The 5,714-nt window shown below is 53.1% G+C and overlaps 1 long non-coding RNA gene across 1 annotated transcript; it reads left to right on the top strand.

Annotated features, from left to right (window-relative positions):
• The first annotated feature begins 2,257 nt into the window (after positions 1–2,257).
• Positions 2,258–4,713, top strand: LOC121095849. Its single transcript, XR_005830227.1, has 3 exons — positions 2,258–2,358; positions 2,502–2,622; positions 4,187–4,713. It is a non-coding gene; the product is annotated as an uncharacterized LOC121095849 (long non-coding RNA).
• The last annotated feature ends 1,001 nt before the right edge of the window (positions 4,714–5,714 follow it).

The following is a 5,714-nucleotide window of genomic DNA, read 5'->3' as shown; positions in this document are numbered from 1 at the left end:
GGCATCTGATGTTTGGCTTTAAAGAAAAAAGGATACATCTCCTCATGTCCCTCTTATTAATTGTAAACGTGTCTTGCCAGTTTGGGAATGGATGCCATAAATTTACATGAGGGTTGAGCCAGCATGGGGCAGGCGACAGAAGCCCAGATGATGTGTGTAGGCCAGGCTTAGCGTCTCTTCCCGCTCGCTCCAGACTGTGCAGCACGACTCCAGTGACTTCAGTGGCATTTCCTCCTGGCTTGCCTTCTCCTGACGAGAATTGGACTGCATGTAATTGAAAAGGATGGGGCATCTGCCAGCAGACTGTGAGCCACGTTCCCTTGGCAGCTTGAGATTGTTGGTGGAGGACAGGGGAGACAGGCTGGGGCAGACACCTGCGTCAGGGGGGAGGCGAGCCTCAGCATCACAGGGATCCCAAATCCATCTCCATCTGAAGCTCTCTGGATGCGGCTCCCTGTTGCACAGCGGTTGCCCATGCCCAGAGGGGGACTGATGTCTCCAGCTGCTGTTGCATGAGTAATAATTTGCTTTCGTTCGTGATCTCGCCCTCGCTGGCACCAGGACAGAAATGTGAACAACTCCTCCTCTGAGCAGCTTTCCTTTTCTGAACCAAGGACTTGATCTTGAAAAGCATTCTGTGATCTGGCCGGCTGTCGCTGACCCTGGGCTTCGCAGCACCGTATCTCCCTGCCTGAGCATCAGTCAAGAGAAGCTGAGGGAGGTAAAAGGCTCCCGGGGTTTGCGCTGTCCCGAACACTAACGAGAGCGTGGCGTACACAGACGGTACAGCAGGCCTTGGTGTAAGGCCAACGATCAAGATGCGAGGGCATTGTAAATCCGGCACCTACAAAGATGCGGGAAGCAAAGCAGGGCAGGATCTGCATTTCAAAGAGCGTTGTTTCTGTAACAGCACCGCACGGGGAGCAGATGTGCCTGCCTGCCGCCAAGGCAGAGGGATGAAGCTGTTTGAACTACGGTCTCAGGGAGCCCACAACCACCAGCTTCACGTTCAGGGCACGGTTAAAGGAAAGCTTCGTAACCCCGCACTAATTGCATGGTGCTGAGCCTAGAGGAGGTGGTGCCTGCTGGGCACGGCTCTGCCTAACACGGGCTGCATCAGGTGGAGATGTCTTGAAACCAGGCTTTGCTTTCAAGTGTACAAGGGCCCTCACCACTCGGCTACTAATGCCAGAAACATTTCTGCTGCTGAATTGATGCTGGCCATGCCAGTGCTAGGAGATCCCCTTAGGGAGAGCCAGCTCCTACCTCTAAAAGCCTGCGACCCAGGCAGGAGAGACAGCTGTGGGAGCAGGAGGTGAAAGAAGATCCAGTGGTGATGAAATGATTTGGTTTTGTCTTCCAGTTGTAGCAGGGATTGAGTCGGAAGCGAGTGGACAGAGCCAGGGCTCTAGCCTGGGCACGGTCACTGGATGAGGTGGGCCCCCTTCACTGCATGTGGCTTCTTTAAAAAAAACACACGGGGTTGCTTTGGCTGTCAGCTGTGGTGGTTTTCTTTTTTTTTTTCTTTTTTTTCTTTTTTTTCCCCCTGTTGGTAGTTTCTGGAAGGAGAAATTCTAGAAGGTGTGTGGTTTTGGGCAGCATGGCACAATTTCAATTTCTCTGTCTTGGCCAAATCTGTGGGAGATGGAGCATCTCCCCAGTGCCACTGGCTGCCGCTACGCTCCCAGGGCAACTGTTTTGCTGGGGGAAGAGGGAGCACCAGCAAATCCTGATTTCTGAGTGACTCCAGCCTGCCCTGCCTGGCAAGGGGTTGTGACAGGTTCAGTTTGCCGATGTCCCAGGGTGGTGGATGAGCACACCTCTGCATTCCTTGGCAGCCCTGCCGACATCTAGACCCTCCGAGCTGAGACCAGGAGCAGGATCCTGATGCCTGGCTTGCACTGAGACCTTGCATGCCTCAAAGGGGCTGGGAGGAGGGGCAGCTGTAGGGGGAGATGCTTCTAGGAAGCAAAACAAGATAGTGCAAGGTGGTGGCTGGACATAGCAAGGAAGACAGCTTAATGCCCCCCTGGTTCACCAAACTGAGTGGAGAGCAAGGATGGCTTTTATGAATGAAACTGCTCTGTGTTTGTCCAGGTCAGTCACATGTCCTGGTCACCGCTGTGCACTTATTTACATCTCAGAGGGCACCGTCAGGCCAAAATAAAAAAAAAAAAAAAAAAAACCAAACAAAAAGAAAGAAGCAAAATCCCATCTGTGCCACTCAAAATGCCTCAGTTCACTCGGGCTGTAGTCCAGAAAAGCACTTAAGCATGCGTGAACACCCCCCCGGGCGGCAGCGTTCGGCGGAGGCTTTGCTGTCCCCGTCAGGAGCCAGGCATCACGGCGAGGAGCCAGGTAGGACCTTGCTCTTGACCCCTGCCTTTGCAGCATCCTCACGAGATGCTCTGCAAGGCAGCCCCTCTTGGCGATTCCTGATCTGATGCGGCTGAGCCTAGGCTGGGAAGTCACTGTGGTTTTACTTTTGTTCCTTAATTGAGTGACCCTGCCGGTGAGAAATGGAAACCTTCCTGGAAACAAGGACTTGCTCCTTCCTGCTGGGATGACTGGAGGCCTGCAGGATGTCACCCTGAGGCAGGACATCTTTTCTCAGACAAACAGGTACTTTGGGGTCGCTGGGATGTAAAAGTGAAGTCCTTTGGCGGCGGGTCTGACCTTAAGCCAGTCTCACTTTCAAGACTGCATCCATGAAGTCTTGCTTCTGGACCAGTGGAGACCTCAAGCCCGGTTGCCAGCACTGGGGTGGCTGTGGGACCTGTGTGAAGCTCTCCTGGGAGCACCAGAGCCCGCCTTTGGGGTTCCCCTCCAGAAACGCCCACATCAGCAGGAGGGTGGTGGGGTGGGATGGGCTTCTCCTACGGCTCAGTGGATTCCTACAGAGAGCAGAAGGATGGTGAGCAGCCCCCCATGGCTGAGACCAGAGCTGGACCCAACACAGAGATCTTAAAGGTCTTTTGCAACCTAAACAAATCTATGATTCTGTGGTCACCACCACTGCCAGGCTGCTCTGGTCTGCTGCGACAGGGCATGTGGCTGAGGACTGCCCCGGCCGCCACCACCACCGTGGAGACCTAGTGGATCCTACCTCACGCCGGCTGCCGGCATGCAGGGCATCACATCATCGGCACGCAATTTTGCATTTGCTGTTTTACAAACCTTGGCTGGGTCATTAACGGAGGAAGGAAATAAAAAAGCAAGGGCTCCAAATGGATCCCAGAGGGATTCCCTGTAGCAATTAGCTTTATACTTGAAAACATATTTCCAATCTTTACTGCCTACTCTCTGTATTTGAAATAATTTTCTACCCAATAAACCTTAGTAGCCCCCAAACATAATTTTAGCGATGCATTAATTAACGACAAGGCTACCCAATGGTTCAAAAGCTGAGCAAAACCCAACGCATATATCAGGCAGCGAGGCAGTATTTTTGGGATGCTTCCTGGGGCACCGCGCGATGCAAGTGCTTTATGTAGGACGTCACCTAAGGCTTGGCTGGCCGGAGCAGAGGGCTGTCTGGGATCTCAGCTGCTGGCAGGCACCTTCCACATGGGATAACCGCGCTGGATTTTGGGATGTACTTCTTTCTCTTGCAGAGCTCTTGTCTGTTTTTCATTCCCTCGTAAAGAATGATTTTGGATATCTCTTAGGCTTGGGAAGGTCTCTAAACCTGACCCCCCCCACCCCGCACCCCCCGCCCAGCCCTTAATGTTCCTGGTGCCTTGTGGCTGGGAGTTTCAGGGGTTAGACACGGGCGATATATCCTTTGCGCTGCTGTGCAATCGCCCGCCTTCCCTTTGCTTTGATTCACGTCCCCGTGGGTGCATTAACCAGCAGGGCTAGCTGGAAATCCCTGGTGACTCCCTGCCCACAGCTCCCCTGGCAGTAATTCATGCCGGAGGGAAGCACAAGCCTTGCGTGCCCGGCTGCTTCTGAGGTGCGAGCCACTTGGTCAGAGCCTGTGACAGCTCCTGGGCTGGGGAAGGCATCAGGCCAAGGGGGAATATGGACTCAGCGTGCTGTGCAGAGCTGGTGCATGTAGAGCTAGGCTCCCCCGAGCCCAGTTAACCCAGTCCCAGGTCCCTCTGGGACCCACTCCCATCCACCTTCTGCAGAATGTGGGCGTGAGGAGGTTGGATCTGCTCATCGCAGGGCTTTACACCCGCAGGTCTGGAGCCGGCTGTGGGCTGGTGGAGGATGATGCACTGGTGTGATGCCTTCATCGGGTCTCAGCTGGCCACCAGGGAGATGGCCAGCTACTAGACCACAGTGACCATGACGGTGGGGACCCTGCTTGGCTGCCAGCATTGTGGAGGCCACGGTGGAGGCACCGGGAGCACCGATCTGGTGCCGCCCAGTCTCTGTATGCAGGGTAAGCTTGTAATCTCCTGCTTAAAAGATGGGAGGTAGCATTACAAGGCGCTGCCTCTGCCGGGGCTTTCAGCTATCGTGGGCTCATCCCGCTTTATCTGTTGCATGTGAAATATCCCATGTAAAGCTACGCAAAGCTGCAAAGCTACCGTAATCCTTCCTAAAGCCACCCTGCCCTTCTGTGCGAATATTATATTAGATGATATGCTTATTAAACTCGCTCAGCAGAAGTTTTACTTCCAGCCGGTGGTGATAGTCTTGAAATGCCATTAAGGTAATAATTATATCACGTTGTCCTTGATCCAGATCTTGGCTGGTAATTGTTCACGCCTGCTGCCAGCTATTTGAGTAATAGTAGGTGCAAGGGGAGGGTGGTGGCATAGCAGGTGGTGTGATCAACTGGCACCTTGGGTGGCAAGCTGGGTAACGTGCTGGGGGTGGGAGACCTGTGCTGGCTCCTTGGGGACGTTTTGTCACTGCTCTTTGCTGTTACGCTAGTCCCGGTCGGAGCCACCTCAGAGCTCCTCTAGCTTCTCCACTAGAATGATCTGGAACAGGGGGAGAAGGCATAGGGCTGTGTGGAGGTGGGACCTGGGACACCTCTCTGGCTCTCACGCTCTGGTGGAGGACCATTCCTGCCCACATATGAATCAGTGCCTCTGGCTGGGGTTGGGTGATGGATGGCAGGTTCCCCGTCCTGCCCTCACACTTCTGGGTTGTCCCCATGCCCTGGAGATTATGATGGTGCAATTTAATACCTTCATAAAGTACTACATAAAGTTCTGCTGCCAGACTATGATGAACTTCATGAAACTTCATGCTCAGAAGAGGAGAAAGGGAAGGGAGGTCTTTGAAATGAGACTGCTGTGACTCATTCTTAATATTGATCTGGGTCCCTCTGGTTTGCCCAGTGTATGAAAAGCAGCTGGTTGGCCAAACCCCTGTGCTGGAGGTAAGAGACAGAGCCATGGATGCCTCTTTGCTCCTGGCTCCGCTCAGATGGAAGGCTGAATTAACTTCAGTCATTCCTATGAAGTTTGTATGTTGTATAGAACTTATTTGTGTCAATTCCATGTAAATCCTTGGGCGGGGTTGTGTGTGTGTGTGTGTGTGTGTGGTGGAATGATGCAATTTAAAATTTAGCAAAATTGCCATAGGTGATTATTTTGTGAGTCAAGTGAACTCTATTTATCCTCCAGTCAGATGTAAGCCCGCTGCCTATCATTCATCCCGCCCCGCTCTGCCGCAGCCCTACCGAGATGATCTGTTTATCTGTAAGCCCCGTGAGCCCAGAGCGCGTTGGTTCCTGGGTTATAATTGGATTT

This window comes from Falco naumanni, chromosome 11 (genome assembly GCF_017639655.2).
Source record: "Falco naumanni isolate bFalNau1 chromosome 11, bFalNau1.pat, whole genome shotgun sequence".
In the NCBI taxonomy this organism is placed as follows: Eukaryota; Metazoa; Chordata; class Aves; order Falconiformes; family Falconidae; genus Falco; species Falco naumanni.
Note: the sequence above shows the minus strand (reverse complement) of the source record. Positions and strands in the feature narration are given on the sequence as shown.